The sequence below is a fragment of the Mesoplodon bidens genome, assembly GCF_964165515.1.
Source record: "Mesoplodon bidens genome assembly, chromosome: 11".
NCBI lineage: Eukaryota > Metazoa > Chordata > Mammalia > Artiodactyla > Ziphiidae > Mesoplodon > Mesoplodon bidens.
Genome location: NC_138167.1, coordinates 58,085,969 through 58,102,993, shown reverse-complemented (window position 1 = coordinate 58,102,993; position 17,025 = coordinate 58,085,969).

Genomic DNA, 17,025 nt, shown 5'->3' with positions numbered 1-17,025 from the left:
AAGACCCTGCCCCGGTGGCATTTCTGCTCGCCCACTGGGCCCTGCACAAGGTTCCTGGCACCCCAGCAGGGGCACTCTGCCACAGGCCTTGGGGGAGCCAGGACCTCGGCTCTGTGGACCCCGGAGGCCCAGATTCCCAGGGCTGCTCCCACTCGCCCTTGGCACCTGGGCCCAGGTGTGCACCATACGCAGGTCCTGGGGTGGCTTCCCTCCCCACAGAGGATGGCTGTCCACCTGGTCTTCAGCAGGCTGTTGTGCACCCCGTGGCTTAGGAGCTTCTGGAAGCGTGGTGCCTGAGTGCCCATGGTCCCAGCCTAGCCCTGTCCCGGCTTTGCTGTAAAGTGGGTCCCTTGATCTGACATGGGATCCTGTGTCACAGGATCAAACGCTTTGGAAGCCAGCGGTTCTCAATGGGTGGCGCCGCGGACACAGGCAATGTTTGGGGACACTCGTCTCAAGGGGGTAACGGGGTTTCTGGCTCAAGTGGGTAGAGACCAGGGATGCTGCTCAACACCCTCCAAAGCCCAGGACACCCAGTCCCAAGTGTCGGCCTCAGGGGAGACAACGGCCGCAGCCCGTGGCCAGGTGCCCCCTCTCCCCGGGGGGAGCCATGGCCCGCAGACCACCTGCCGCTCTAGCCCCCGGGGTCGCATGGAGGGCCTCCCCTTCACCCACCCACACCTCTGCCCCCGGGATGGGGTTAAATGCAGCGGCAGGGACACTGCGCTGCAGCCCTCCTGCTCTGTGCCCCGTCCAGCTGGGGGCCGTTAGGGGCCCCGGGTATCGGAGCAGAGCCCGAGCCCGGACGCACTGCTCCAGAACCCGAAGCCTCCAGACCTGTGCGTCCTCCTTCATGGTGGCACGCACCTTGCTTTGGGGGGCCCCAGGCCTCCGCAGCTGCGCAGGGCCCACCTCTCCCTAGAGCGCACGTGACCTACAAAGGCCCCCGTGTGTTCGCCACTTCCTGGTCACCTGGCCTGCTTAGCACGGGTCTGTTGATGGGGAGGATGGGCAGCCGGTCCAGGTGACTGTGGGCTGGAGAGTCCCCGTAGCCTGGGGGGCCATGAGGACGCTTTGGGCCTCCAGGTACCAGCGTCACCCGTGTCTAGCAGTCCTCAAATGCTCGGCATCTCTCCTCCCCGTGCTCAGTTACCGGGTCCAGGGAAGGGCGGGGGTAGGTGTGCCGGTGTGGCAGACTCCACCTACTGGGGACCCAGCCTGCCCTTCAGTGGGGGTTCTGGGTCTGAAGCCTGCCTCGGGCCTGGAAACGGGGTAAGGGGTCACGACCTTTCACGAGGGCCTCCTGGTCACGCACCCGTGGCTTCTCCTCCTCGGCCGCCAGTCCAGTCCCCGGGAACACAGTGTTCTGTCAACCACAACCCCAGGCGCCTCGGGCCCTTGGCCCAGCTCCAGCCCTGCTGCTCACGGGAGCTGCACGCACCTGCCCCTGACGACCAGGCGCCACCACCCCCGTCACCCTCCATCCTGTGACAGCCTCTCCCACTGGCAGCAGGGCCCGTGGGAGCCCGGGCAGGCTGCCTCTCCCTGCTCCGGATGGCTGCGTCCGCCGGGCCTCACACCCGTCCCGCGCCCGAGGGCGAGGTCCCAGCAGCTGGGCACAGGCCTTACCTTCCCCCCGCGCCCCATCGCCAGGCCCCAAACCCTGGCGCCTGCCTAGAGCCTGCTCCCCTTCTCACGCCTGTGTCCCTGTGTGAGGCCCACAGTGGAAGTGGGGGGCTGCCCCTCCCCAACTCCACTACACCGGCTCCCTGAGGTGCCCCGGCCCAGGGCCAGCCTCTGTGGGTGACCCTTCCTGGGCTGCTCACTGCCCACCTGCCGGGGGCCTGGAACAGGGCTGGTTCCTGGGGCCTTGTCAGCCACGGCTCTGGCTCACAGATGTTCACCCCAGCTGCCTTCCCAGACCCCGCTGGCTCTGCCCTCTAGCCCCGCAGGTACTGCTGGGCTCTCCTGCCTCTGCTCTTCATCCTCGGGGTCAGGGTCTTGCAGACAGGCAGGCCTAGGGGTGGGGAGGGGCTCCAGCCCACCACTTGAGATAGGGCGGCTGTGAAGTGGGATGACCGGGGTCAGGGCCTGGTGGCGCTGTCGCTCTCGGTAGATCCACAGCCAGCCCGACAGGCCCTGGGATGTGGGCACATTGGGGACTATGCGGAGTGGGCACTGGAATCATGGGCAGGGGTAGAGGGCGGGTAGCACAGAAGGCCTCGGTCCTGGGGGCAGCCATGGGGGCAGACGGCTCCGTTCCAGCGCTGGGTGGGACCAGCCTTGGGCCTCTTTGGGGACAGGCTGCTGTTCAGGCCACACGTTCCCTCCCAGTTCAGGGTCCTCAAAGCCCTCATTGTGGCTGGGATCATCCCAGACGCCAGGCTGGCTGGCTCCACACCACCGGCCTGACGGGGCGTGTGCAGTGCGGGGCGCCCACCTTCTTACAGAGGGACGGCCCGTGGGCTTCAGTGTCCCGGCTCCGGACTTGGGCGCGAGGGGGCAGGGGACCCTCTGGGCAGCTCAGCCCTTCGGGAGACCCGGCGCCTAAGAGGGCGCGGACAGGGGCACCCCTCCCCCAGCCCCCCTCCCCGCCTCCCTCCAGGCCCGACCCGTCGATGCCTTGTCCCCCTAACCCCCTAACCCTCTGTCCGCCCTCACAGAGCAGGAGCTGCGGAGGGGCGGGGAAGGGCTCGGCCCGCGGGCGGGAAGCGCGGCGCGGCCTTGCCGGGAAGGGGGCGGCGCCGAAAGCGTCGGCCTGGCTTCGGCCGCGGGAGGGGCCGCGGGGCGCGGGGGGGGGGTGGTGGGGCCGGAGAGGTCGGGGGAGGGGCGCGATCGTCCCGCGCGTCGCGTCCGGGGTGGGGCGGCCGGAAAGGCGGGGGTCCACCCGCGCCCCGCCCGCGCGTCCGGCCCCTGGGAGCCCCCTTTCCCCTTCCCGGAGCTGTAGTGATGTAGGGGTGATGACGCCGACGGTAAAGCCCGAGGTTTCGGGGACGTAGGCACGGCGCGTGCGCGGTGGGCCGCGACCTTCTTGGAAAGCGCTTGGCGCCAGGTGGCCGCGGGCGGGATGCTCGTGCCCCTCTTGACGTCATCGCGGGTGGGGGAGTTCCCGAAAGAAACAGGCTGGGCGGAAGCAGGCGGGTGAATGCGATGTGAGGTCGAGGGTGAGCGGCCCGGCAGATCCGTCCCCGCGTCCGCCGGTGGGGGCGGCGGCGCGGGGTCTCAGCCCCGGAAGGAACCGGCGGGGCCCAGGGGCTCGGGCCTGATGAGCGCCGCGGACCCGTACTGGCTCTCGGGGCGTAGAGATCCCGTCCCGGGCACTGAGGGTCTATTCCCCTTCCGTCCCCCGTGTCCTCCAGGACCTCAGGTCAGGCCCTGCCTTGGGGAGGGAGGGGGCCGCGCCATGGCTAGTCTCAGCAGGGCCTGCGCCCGCACAGCTTTCTCTCCCCAGGGAGCTACGGCCGGCCCCTGGGCCCCTGGACCACAGCCCACCCTCCCGATGGGCGCCTCGGGGCCTCCGACTGGGCTCCCGGAGAGGAGGGGAGCAGCCCCCGCCCCGTGAAGCTGGAGAGTGGGGATCCAAGCGAAGGCCCGCGGGCAGCCCCACTCCATGCTGCACCCTTTCTGGGGTCAGGTCTGACCTTTTTACCAGGAGCTGAGTATCCCTTTGTGGTTTCAGAAAACAGTCAAAGAAAATGAAGCTCAGTCGGGCAGACCCGGGGATGAGCAGCGGCCCCCCATCCCTTGGTGTGGTCTGCTGCCCTGACCCCATGTACTGCTCCCTGCTGGAGGCGGGGTTGACCTGCGAGGTCAGCGGGGACCCTGTGTCAAAGCCACTTCCGGTCGTGGACTAGAAATGAGGTGACAGAGCACAGTGCTGGGGCTTAGGGCTCCAGCCCCCTGCGGCCCCTCCTCCACCCTCTCCCGTGTTGCCACCTGATGCCAGGTGCGGGGGCCCATCTAAGCACCCCTCCTCCATCTGGGGTCTCTCCTAGCCCTGCCCCTCCCATCTCACACTCCCCAGCATCAGCACGTCTCTCCTTGGGGTGAAGGAGGGAGAGCAGGGCGGGGAGCACCAGCCTGGGCCCCCCCCCCAGCCTGCTGTCCCAGGTGAACCGCAGGCCCCGGCTCAGCTGCTGACTGGATAACAGTGGCCCTTGTCCAGCCGCCGGGGTACCAGCCCCGGGTGTCTCGGGCAGAGAATGGCGCCCGCCCCCCACCCCACCCAGAGGCATATTGTCCATTCACCCTCCACCCTCACTATTAATAGTGCCTCTCGTCAGCAGAGCCACTATAAATAGCCCCCACCAGCCCCTCACACAAGCCAGTCCAGGCGCCTGCCGCCTGGGTGCACACAATCACCCACACACGCCTGCACACGGGCCCCCTCGGCCGCATGCCCGGGTGCTGACTCCTGGCCGGCTGCATGGCCAGGACACGGAGGCCGCTCACGCCGCCTGGCTGAGGCTGCCCTGCACCTCTCAGGATTCCTCCCCGAGCCAGGGTCAGCCAGGGGGTGTTGTTTCTGTCCCCATGTCGGTGACCCCCTGAGGTCACCTGGCCAAGGGGCCTGGAGCCGGCGTTCTGGCCCTTCCCCTGCAGGGCCTGCCCTGGCCTTCCTTCTCGGGGAGGCAAGCACACCCGGTCTGCTCCCGAGGGCCATACTCAGGGGCTTGGGCATATCAGAGGCCCTCTCTGACCTTGAGCTTTCGCATTTGGGGAGCAGGCACCATGGTGGTGTCCACCTGGCTGAGCACCCAGGGGCAGCTCTCCCAGCCAGCCTGGAGGGAGAGCCACCTGCAGGCCAGTCCAGGCCCCTGCTGCTCCCTCTCAGGAGACCCAGCTCCCGTGGGGACTTAGCCCTGCCTTTCTGCTCCCAGGGCTGCTGGGTCAGGCCCTGAGGGTCACAGGGCCCTGCCAAATCCCAAGGGGGCCTAGGCTCAGCACAGCCCCTGCCCACCCTGACTCTGGCTCTCATGGACCCCAGGCTGCTCTGGCCTCCCACCTGTCCCGGGGGCAGGCACCACTGAATTCCTGTCCCCTGCTTGTTCTGGGGGCCTCATCAAAGCCGGTCAAGCCACGACCCTCATTCGCACAGTGGCAGGGTGGCCCCTGTCCCAGGACCGTCTCCCCTACAGGATCCTGTGGCTGGTCGTGCCCGTGGCTGGGATGGGGGGCTTGGAGACCGCCGTTCCTGTGCCACGAGGAGAAAGGAAACAACCCTGTTTACGGAAAAGGCACGTCCGCTGCTGCTGGCCAGCAGCCTCCCCGCGGGACAGAGGCCCTTTGTTGGAAAAACAGGAAGCGAGGATTTCCAGGACCCGTTGGGCCACCCGCCGGCCACCCGCCCGGCTTCCGCCAGTTCTCAGCAGCTTCTGCCCGTCACCGGCTGCCTGTCTGTCCAGCTACTTGTCTATATGTCCCTCTGAGCTGGAGGCCCAGGCTTCCAGCTTTGGGGCAAACCTGCTGTCATCTCAGCCCGTAGTCGGGGAGGTCACCTGTCTCCTGCACGGTGCACCCTGGCCGCACAGGGACGGGCACCCGAGAAACACCCCTGGGTGCCCGGCTTCCAGCAGAGCTGGGGGCACAGCAGGCCCCGCCAGGCCCTCTGGGTGCTGCCGCCCTGGAGCCAGAGACCCATGGGGAAACCCTCAGAGAGGTCAGCCCCACGCTGCAAGCTGCCACGAGCCAGCAAACACACGTGGGAGTGGGGCCTCTGTTAGGTCACAGCCACCAGGGGAGCCCCCGAGGGCATCCTTGGACCTCAGACCCAAGGGGCACAGAGAAGGACAGTGCCGCCAGGACGTGGGGGAGGAGGGTCGGGGAGGAGGGGGCTGAGGGGGAGGCTGAGTCAGCCTAAGGTCTCCTGCCTCCACGCACTGCCACTCCCTGCCCAGGGGCCCTGTAGGTCTTGGGGTCAAAGGTCACCATGTCGCAGCTACCCAGGCCAACGTCCAGCCCACGGTTCACACACTGCTCACGAGCTGGACCCCCCATAGCACGGGCAAGTGTGCACTCACACGAGCACACCCACACACATGCGGTCACATGTATCCACACACGTGTTCTCACATACACACGCACAGGCGTAGACGCACAGGCACCGATCATCAGCAGAGTCACCATGTCCCCATGTGCAGGACACGGCAGCTGCACCCACCCCTCCCCCCACCTCTGATGCACATCTGCTGGAGGAGCAGGCGAGGTGCAGCTGGCTCACCCTGCAGCCCACCCCGCGGGCACTGGCCCGAGCTGGCCTGTGTGAGTCTCCCAGCCCCGCGCAGCTGTGAAGTGCCACAGGGTGCCTGGCGCAGGGCGGCGGGAGCCAGGCCAGCACTGCGGCAGGGTGAGCGTTCCCCACCCCCGACCCAGCATGGCACCAGCCCTCCCTGGCCCAGGGCTCGCCTGCCTGCTTCGTGCCCTGTCTGTGACCGCAGTCCTGTGGAGTGGGTGTCCAGGGGAGTCAGGGAGAAGGGACGTCGAGTCCGTGGGAGGCTGGGCAGGCCCTGGGATCCTAGCCTTCACGCAGGTGCCTGATAGCCCTCGTGCCATCCCCTGCCCACCTGTCCTTTCCGCTGTCCACATGCCCACCTGTGTCCCTGAGGGTGGGCAAGAGGCGATGGTGTCCAGAGGGGGAGGGTCCTGGACTGGGGAGGCAGCCCCAAGCCGGGATCTGTCCGGGCCTGGCGGTCAACCCCTGCCCCTCCCTCGTCCTGATGCTGCCTTGTCCTCAGGCTGCTGGTGGGACGGTGTTTGGACCCCCACCCAAGCCGTTCTGGCGTTTTCCATTGTTCTTCCTTTTGTTCAACCATTGAAAGAAGGGTGCTGAGCCAGTTCATGCCAGGCCCTGGACCGGCGGGGTGGGGACTGAGGCCTGGACAGTGACCCTCCCAGGCCTGCGGGCAGCTGAACACCAGCGACATCCCTCGTCCCCTCAGGAACAGCCCCTGCAGGGGCTCGGAGGGGCTGCCCAAAAGCCCGCAGGGGTAAGCAGACAGGTAAGAGTTCCCCCGACACCACTGTCTACGTGGCTCTCGACTCAGCTCTGGCCCTGGCATGATCAGGGCTGAGGGACAGTTTGGGCACAGAAGACAGCTGGGCGTCCAGGGGCCGAGGGTCTCTCCTGGAGACTCCTGCCCCTCACTCACCATCCCTCTGCTGCCCACCTTGGTCTCCGGGGGGTGCTGGGTGCCAGGAGACCTGGCAGAGGTGGGGGGGCACATGAATATGGGACACTGGGTTGGGGAGGGGACAAAATAGACCCCGGCAACGTGGCCTGTGAGTTAGAGGCCAGGATGGCGAGAGCAGAGCGTCAGGAAGAGCTGGCGGGAGGAGGGGTCCTATGGGGGCGGGTCTCGGAGGACTTGGCTTCTCCCCTGTGTGGTGGGAGCGCAGGGGGGCCGTGATCTGACCGAGGTTCGGGGGGTCCTGCATAGTGCGGGGCTGGGCGGGGGCGCTGCTGCGAAAACCCCGCCTGGAATGAGGGCTCCACGCTTTGGGTCAGAGGGCCAGGTTCAAGGTGGAGGCTTCAGTTTGGACCTGTTGCCCGTGTCCTGGGTCCAGCGTCGTGGTCCCTGCGCCCAGACCTCTGCATGCTGCCGTGGCCATGTCCTCCATGGGAGTGCTGAGGCCCCCCAGAGGTGACACCTTAGCCAGCTGATGCCACGTGGGGAAAAGCGGACACCAGGGGACTGGCTTCAGGTGACTGCTTTGGGGATGCCTCGGCTGGAACCCCAAGCCAGGGAATTTATGTGTCCGTGTGTCTGTCCATTTATATGTCTGTGTGTCCATTATATCCACGTGTCCATATGTCCATGTGCCCATCTCTCCATCCATCCAGTCATCTGCAGTTTTGCAGACCCATAGGTGCTCCAGAAAGTTTCATTCAATGGTGAATAAATGAATAAACCCACCTGTCTGTCCAGCCACTGCCCCACCCATCCACGACCTGACCGTGGTCCTGAACTGGGCTCTCGGGAAAGAGCTACTTATTGAATGACTGGGTGAGTGAGAGTGATGGGTTGGCCGTCCAGCCCCCGGAGCTGCTCGCTGCTGACCCCTGTCCCAGCCCCAGGTCACACTCCCAAGCAGCAGAGGAGACGTGGCCCCAGTGCTGCTCCTGTAGCTTCTGAGGACGCAGCGGGCCTTGTGCTGGGTGGCCATCAGGCTTGAGTCCTGCCCGGGGCGGCTGGACCCAGGCTGGGCTCCAAGGGGTGTGGGGCAGCCCTCTGGAGGCTCCTCTGCCCTGGGCCGAGGGATGGGTGATGGGAGGGCCCATCATCACCCACCAGAGCCCCCAGACCTGGAATTGGCCTCACCGGAGTCTGGGCCGGCTGCCGCAGTGGGAGGGGAGGTGGGGAGGGCACTGCCCCCGCGTGGGGCCCAGGCATCCGCCGCCCACCAGGCTCAGGCCCTGGGGGCCCAGGGAGATGTGGATGCAGGGGAGCCCTGTGAACAACCTTGGCAGTTTTGAATGCTTTTCCTGAAAATCACTTTCCCTAAAAATCACCCTCAGGTACCTGCCCTGAAGCCCCACACCCAGAGCAGAGCCCCTGAAGCGGCAGCCACCTGGGGGCTGGTGAGTGGGTAGGGGCAGTGTGGCTGGAAGGGCACGTAGCCCATGGCCACCCTGACCTTCCAGGGCCTCCCTACCTGCAGCCCTCAGCCCCTGCCCCCTTCCTGCCCCAGGTCTTCGGGGAAGCACCAACAGGCGTGTCAGGGACAGAAGGTTTTCTCCATTAACGAGGATCCCTCCTTTGGGACCTTCCGGCCAGTGACTCCTCCCTGACCCAAGCCTCCGTCCCTGAGGGGTCTGGCCTTGGTGGTCACACTGGGGCGGGGGTGAAAGCAGCCCCACCTCCTGCCGGTCAGGGCCTGCCACCTGCAACAAGGTGGCCGCCCTGCTCACCTGCTGCTGTTGGGCAGCTTAGCTGTGTTCCTCGCTGAGCGCCCTGGAGAGACCGGGCCTCCTTGGGCACCAGGATCTCTGACCTGCAGAGCCCAGTGCTGCGGGGACAGGAGCATAGACAGCAGGGGGGGGACGACACCAGGAGTGGCCACTGGTGCTCCCGCTCGTGGACCTGGCACAGCACCGCCCAGGTCCCATTGTGGGCAGCAGGCTGTGCTCCAGAACCTAGGGCTGTGCTGTGACTCTCCCACTGTGGGTACAGTGTGACTTTCTGAGGGTTCCCCGTCCCAGGACCTTATTATACTAACGCAGGAGGCTTGACACAGCCCTGGAACAGGCCTGGAGCGTACACACGGCCTGTCCTTCATGACAGCTGTGCCTGGTCCTTTTTCTCCATGGGGACAGGAAAGAACACGGTCACCCAATCAGGGGCGATGAACCTGCACCAGAGGCTACCGACTGCCCTGGCCTCCCCGCCACCCTGCTCAGCAGCTCCTTGGCAGCCTGCAGCTGCTCAGTCTCTGCTGGGAGTTAGGGTTAGGGCCAGCGTGGTGACTGGATGGGACTGGGGTGGGGACCACCTGCACCTCAGGGCTGCAGGGTGGCACTGGGCTCTGCCACATCACCTCCCCGGAATGCGGCACTGTTTACCGTCTTGGCTGGAGTGAAGTTTCCACCTGGCTGTCCCCGCCATGAGAGCTCTTCCCTCACAGGCTGAGAATCTAGTTCAGGGGTCGCCCCAGCTGGACAGATGTTCCCCCGGTTATACGTTCAGGGGCTGGGGTAATGGCCACTGTGGTCCGTGGGTCTCCTGCCCTAACTAGGACCCCACGTGCCCCTGCTCTAATGGTTCGCGATGCTCTTCAGGTTTCCAGGCGCCAACGTCAATGCAGGCCCTGTGTCCTCCCCACAAGATACCCCACTGGAATCCCGCGGGGCTGCACCGTCCTCCCCCCAGCACCGGCCACTTCTTCGGAGCTTCCAGGGGCTTCAGCCGGAGGTGGAGCTGGGGTGGAGAGGCCCCTGGGAGGACTGGGGGCAGAGCAGTGGCAGGACAGTGACTCAGTCATCGCAGGCACCCTGGTTGTCCTGCTGGGATGGAGGCGGGGAGGCCAGTGAGGAGGGGCACTGGGGTCATCCAGGTGACACGGGATGGTGACAAGGACCAGGGGTGGGTGGTGAGCGCCAGGCAGATTGTGGATCCCGGCCTCCCGGTCTCCGGCCCTGTGCTGCCCCCTCCCATCCAGCATGGACCCGGCAGCTGGCTCCTAAGGCTCTGGCAGTCGCTCCGTGGAGGGGCCCACGTATGTGGAGCTGAGGGAGGCCCCGCCTGTGAGGACCTGGTCTGGCCACCCGGATGCCTTCATGGTCGAACCTCCCCATGAGACCGCAGCCCTGCTCAGCAGGAGGGAATGGCCATGCCTGGATTCCAGACCCACAGGAGCCATAAGACAATAAACCTGTGTTGTTGTAGGCCATTTGGGTTTGGGGTAGCTCGAGACACAACAGAAGATGATGTTGAAGGTGGAGCCAGCTGCGGGTGTGAGAGGAGACACCAGGGCGTCCAGACGAGGGGGCAGTGCCCACCCCGCGCAGCAGGAGGGAGGTCCAGAGAGGCTGTCGGATGAGGCGGAAGCCACACAGGTCTCTGTCGGACACTGTGGGTGGGGACTGATGGTGGGGAGGGAGGGGCCTGTGAGGGGCTCGCAGGGCGGGCGGGATGGGTGCAGCGGACAAGAGGCGTCAGGGTTTGGGAGGAAGGGAGATGGAGCAGAAGGGGAGGGCAGTGGGGAGGGTGTTTCTCCAGTCACATCCAGCTGCCCCGAGTCAGGGGGGAGTGGCATGAGAGGGGCCGAGGGGGAAAGGGGGCGGGATCAGTGGGGGCCAGGGATCTGAGCTGGGCGAGGAGGACAGTGAGGACAGGGAGAGGGTGTTGGGCAGTGACAACCTGGGGCGACTGCAGATCAAGACCCTCCTGAGATGCCACATCACGCCCACCAGGATGGCTGTCACCAAAGAAATGGAAAATACCAAGTGTTGGCAGCATGTAGTAAAATGGTACCCTCGTGCACACTGCTGACAGGAACGTAAAATGGCGCAGCCACGTGGAAAACACCACGGACGTTCCTCAGGATGGGCTTGAGTCCCACACGACCCAGGATTCCGTTCTCGGGTGTGTGAGTAAGAGCTCTGAAAGCAGGGTCTCTGACAAACCCTTGCACACCTGTGCTCATGGCAGCATCCTTCACAGTAAAGACAGGAGAAGCCCATGTGTCCATCAGTGGATGGAGGGATAAAAAAAAATGTGGTCTCTACACACAGTGGAATATTACTCAGCCTTGAAGAGAAAGGAATTTTTTTTTTTTAGTAATAGTCCCAAGCTTATTTATTTATTTATTTATTTATTTATTTATTTATTTGGCTGCGTTGGGTCTCTTGCTGTGCGAGGGCTTTCTCTAGTTGCGGCGAGCAGGGACTACTCTTTGTTGTGGTGCGCGGGCTTCTCGTTGCGGTGGCTTCTCTTGTTGCGGAACACGGGCTCTAGGTGCGCAGGCTTCAGTAGCTGTGGCTTGCAGCCTCAGCGGTTGTGGCTCATGGGCTCTAGAGTGCAGGCTTCAGTAGTTGTGGCTCATGGGCTCAGTAGTTGTGGCTCGCGGGCTCAGTAGTTGTGGCTCGCGGGCTCTAGAGCACAGGCTCAGTGGTTGTGGCGCACGGGCTTAGTTGCTCCGCGGCATGTGGGATCTTCCCGGACCAGGGCTCGAACCCGTGTCCCCTGCATTGGCAGGAGGATTCTTAACCACTGCACCACCAGGGAAGCCCCTCTGCATCTTAAATGTTCATGCCTGCGGCATGCTGGGTACCTGACTCTGGGAGGTTTCAGGGTTCCTTCTTTTCCTGTTTTGAACGTCTCCAAGAGGGCCTGCAGAATAGCAGAGTTTAGGGAGCAGGAGACTGGACCCTAAGTGCAAGCCCAGCCTCCCCAGAACGCAGCCAGGCCTCCCCTCCCCGAGGGTCCTGGCGAGCCCCATTTCACCACGCTCCCCGCAGCCAGACACCCCCCAGTCCAGTCTGACCCAGGCTGGCCTTCGCCTGTTCCTTGGCACCATCACTGGTTCCTCAGTTCATCCCCACCTTGGTCTCCCCAAGCCCTGCCACCCCCCTGCCCATGTCCCCCCACCTTCCAACCTCCCCTTACCCAACCTGGCCAGGTCTGGCCCCCTCGAGCCCATCCCAGAAGCTGGGGACCAAGAATCTGGGAGGAAGCCCTGGGCATCTGCTCAGAATCCCCCTCACCGGCCTCACAGCCCGGTAGGCCCGACAGCAGACGTGGCCTGTCCTGCCGAGCTGCCGGACCACCACCAGGGTATAGGGACACGGGGCCTGGGTGAGGTCTTCCTAACTGATGAGGAAACTTCTGAGCCCACTGGGGCTAGGCCCCGGCTCTGTGGCCCAGATGGGGCTGCCTCTGTGAGCAGGAGGCCTGCGAGGACAGCCGAGCTGCGCAGCCTAATGCAGGAGGATGCTGTGAGCCCATGCGGAGTGAGGTCAGGCCTGCGTCTGCAGACACACACGTAGACACACACGCACAGGAGCTCCAGCTTCCAGGGCCCAGCAGCCTTCCAGGGAACCCATTTGTCATGCAAATGTCCTCTCCTGGGGCCTCCCCAAGGGAGCTAGAGAGCTGTTGCCTGTCTAGGGTGGGGCCTGAGATCAAGACAGGACCCCTGCTGGGCCCTGTTGGGTCCTGCAGCCGCTCCCCTGCAGTGGGTGGGAGTTGGGGCGTGGCAGAGGGGCCTCAGCTGCAGACCCAGACTGGCCTGAGACCTGACCCCCTCTGCCCAATGCGGGCTCCACCCTTGCGCAGCCATGCTCCCTCCTGGCTTCCTGGAACATGGCTGGAGGCCTGGGGGGCCAGGCCTCTTCTCTTTTCTCAGCTGCCTCTGGGGCTGTGAAGCAAGAGTGAGGGCGCTCAGCTCTGTGCCTACCCCCGCCCCCCTGCAGGGCCAGCATGCAGCCCACCTGCCTTCCCAGCCGAGCCTGCAGGGCCATCTCCCCAGAGGGCATGTAAGCCCCGCCCCCCACTCCCGCCCGCCAGTCCGGGGTGCAGACCCCAGCGGCCGGGCGAGCCCGCCAGACCTGGGCTGGGCCCTGTGCCGGGTCGGTTGGCCTCTGAGCCCAGTTGCCACACGGAGCCAGGATGGCCAGGCCCTGGGACACGGGCTGAGGGACACAGGCCACGGCCACCCCCTGAGAGAGGAGCCGGGGGGCCTGGTGGGGCGGCCAAAGTGGAGCCGCCGCAGTGGAGCCGCGGGGAGGCCGGCGGGCGGGACGCTCCAGCCGCCGCGCGTGCCCAGCCCTGCTGCGCCCTCCCCGCTGGCCCGGCGCCGCGGCCGCCCGGCCCAGGACACGGTGTGCGGCCGGAACAGGGCGGTGTCTGCTCAGGGCGCCGGCTGCCGCTTCGGCACACAAGCGCCCATTGTGTTCCCGGGCGCCCCCGCCGCGACCCCCACTTCCCGCTGCTCCGGCCCCACCCCGCAACGCAGCTCCCCCCGCCCCCCAGGGCCCCCTTGCCTCCCTCTGGCCTTTCCCCCACCCCCGCCCCCCCCGACCCCGCCCCAGCCCCCCTTGCTCCCCGCCGTGCGTCCCGCCCCGCCTCCAGCCCTGTCCCCTGCTGGCCCCGGGGCCCCAGCTGACCCCAACGCCCGCACTGCCCACCGACCTTTATACCCCTCGATATGTGCCCCCTGACTGCAGGTCTCCCCGTAGTCCTCCGGCCCGGGACTCCCCGGCCTCACAGATCATGATTTCTGGCCCTGCTCCCCCTCCTCCCCTCCCCCCACCCGGACCGGACTTTCCCCGGGGCAGGAGACCCTCCCCACCAGCCACCCCAGGCCTGGGAGAAGGTCCGGAGAGCAGAGCCCCTCGGGCTGCAGGGGGTTGGCTTCCTGCTGGGGGGGGCTGGGAGGATGGGCTGGGGGCAGGATGGGTCGCAGGATGCTTTGGGTTGGGTCCGCGTCTTCGGTGCAGGTGCAGGCCCTGGGCGCTGGCTGCCAGGGCTGGCGTCAGGGCCCTCTGTTCCATGGGCCACACTTCTGCCCTGTGCCATGGTGTGACCTGGACATGAAGCCTGTGGGTGACGGTCCCGACTTCCTGGGTGGCCGGGCTGCTGGACTTTCCAGAGGAGAGGGCCCTCAGGGCTGTAGGTCATGAAGGACATGACCACTGGTCAGGGCACAAGGGTCCACACTGGTCCACGTGGGCCCTTCCAGATCCTGACTCAGCACCCACGTGGGCCCACCCAGGTCAGGACACAGGGGACCACAGGCATCTTCGCACTCGCCATCCTGCTCGCAGGCACACGGGCTCACAGATATCTCAGCAGCGCTTGCGCACGCTTCTGGCGCCCCCTCTCCCCCCATCCCGCTCGCACACACACCCCATCGCACCTCTCCAGCCCCACAGGCTGGCTTAGGGGCTCACGCAGAGCGCTCTCCTGGGCGCCCCTCGGACAACCCTAAGCCGCAGCGCAGGAAGTCCTAAGAGGTCGAGAGGGGCACCCACGGGCGGGGATGGCCCGGATGGTTCCAGCGACAGGGAGGGGTGGGTGTCACCATCAACCGCAGGGGAGCATGGGGCACAGAGTGGGGTGCGGGCCAGTCTGAGCTGTGTCGTTGATGAGTCCTCCACCCACTGAGGAACTGAGGAATCACCTTCAGGTGCCACCCGGGAGTCCAGGCCCTGCAGAAGCCCCATCCTGGCCACTGGCTGAGTGCTGAGGCGGTGGAGAGCTCCAGGGCACTGCTCCAGGGCACAGCTGGTTCGTACCGCCTGGAAGGGCCCCGGGGGGCGGGGGAAGGTGGGGGGGCCTCTTCCAGCTCCCCACACCCACCCCCAGCTGTGAGGCCCCTCTGTGCGCCCAGCCTAGCAAGGACCTCAGGTGGGCAGGACTGCCCAGCTCGCAGGTGGGGAAACCGAGGCTGGGGCGGTGGGGGGGGGGGCAGTGTCTGGGCAGGCCTGGCCTACACAGGCCAAGAGCTGGCCCTGTGGAACTGGTCTTTCCAGGTGTGTGTGTGTGTGTGTGCGTACACGTGTGTATGTGGACTGGAACCCAGCCAGGAGGCAGGTGGAACAGAGGCCACAGCCTGCGTCATGGGTAGCACCTCAGGGCACCAGCCCAGCGGGGGGCGGGGGGGATGGGCAGGCAGCGTCCACTCCTCTCCTGTTCACTACTCAGAGACACAGGGAGGCCAGATTTGGCCTGGGGCCTGGCTACAGGGCGGGGCCAAGACCCGGCTCTAGGGCTCGGCCCAAGGGCAGTCTGACCAGCCCCCTCCAGAGCCCTCGAACTCACACTGAGGGCAGGGCTGGGCTCCATGTGCTGCTCAGATGGGCGGCCCTGCTCCACATGGCAGGGCCCCAGCAGCCAGGCCAGCTGATGCTGGCCCCAACCCTGCCTCACCGAGGGGCTCTGGGCCCAGGCAGGCAGGCGGGTCACCTCTGCTGGGCACCCCAGTGTCCTGGCAGGTGGGATTTCAGGAGGGCAGACCCTCCACCGAGGCCCCCTGGCCACTGCTCAGCCCAGCCTGCTCTCCTGCCCCCGCTGTGGGTTCCTTCCCGCGGGCAATGTGCCCAGCAGTCCTCGCCGACTCCAAGACTCGACAACTCCAGACACTCTTGCCCTGGCCGGTGCCATCTCTCTGCCCTGGCCACCCCTCCCCGCCTCCGTGACCCCAAGTTCTTACACAAGGACTGGCATGGGGCCAGCCTAAGAGGATGCCCCAGGCCCTCCTGCCCAGCCTCTGGCCCTGGGTGAGCCCAGGCCTGGCCTTAGGCTCTGGGTCACCCACCCAGCTCCCCTGCCTGTCCCCCCAGCCCCTGTCCTGGTGACCCCTAGCCTTGGTTTTCTAGCCTGTGAGCAGGGCAGCATTGCCCAACCTCAGCTGGCACTTGGGGCCTGGCCAGCCATTTGCGTCCCCGAACCTCGGTTTCCCCACCTGTAAATGAGGACCAAGAGGATGACCACATGCCCCGGCTCTGCCCTCAGAGCCCATGTGGGCAGGTCCTGGGGGGGACAGGCTCCCCCCGCCACCCCCTCCCTGTCCTGCCCCTGCTCCCCCGCATGACAGGCCTCTGCTTTAGGAAGGATGCCAGTACCTGGGATCCAGGAGCTGGACCGAAGCCCCCCAGGCCTGAGCTGCAGTCAGTACGGCAGGCACTTGGTGGCTTGCCCAGCCTGACCCGGCCAGGGGGCCCAGGGCAGCACGGGGACCAGTGCGCATCCACGCCCGGAAGTGAAGGGCGGCTGGCAGAGGGGTTCCATGCCACCAAAGGTGGGAGAGGCAGGAGCAGGTCGCACAGGGCTTCGGGGTGCCACCACCTGCCCATGGCACAGGTGCCTCCCCGCACCTCCCCCCCGCAATCCTACCAGGAGCAGCTGCTGCTCCCCGAATACCCATCCTGCTGCTGAGAGAACTGAGGCCCAGCGGCTCTGCCTCTTCTCCACAGGCAAGAGGGAGCACTGGAAGGGTTTTGAGTGGGGAGTGGTGTGTTCGCAGAAGCAGCCTCCAGATGCTGCTTCGGAGGGGCTGGAGAAGTGGCCAGGCCTGGGGGCTGGGGTGGGGGCCAGGTGGGGCAGGATGGATACCGGGGTCAGGGCAGCGACGGGGGCCCTGGGTCCGCTCGCTCTCCTGCTGCCCTGGGGTGGCCTCAGCCCCGGGCAACCGAGCAGCTGACTTGCCCACCTGGGTGTGGCCCCAGGGCGGGGTCGAAACCCCGCACAGGTGTGTCCCCGAAACCGCGAGTCAGCGGCTCCCTGGTTGCCAGGCCGCCAGAGAGCCACGTGGGACCGCCAAGATGGGGGTGGCGGAGACAGAGATGGTGGTGAGGGGCACAGGGCTAGAATGGGGCATCACTTGGGTCCCCATAGGCCCCAGCTGGGAGGTAGGAGGGAGCCAGTCTGGCACAGGTTCAGGAAGGGCAAGGGCAGAGGCTCCCCGGCCCAGCTAGGGTGGAGACACCTGCAGCCCCCCATCACATCCCCCACCAGCAGTGCTGGGGAGTGACCAAAGGCCTCATTTTGCAGATATTAAGCTGGGCTCTGCCTGGAACCCCCACCC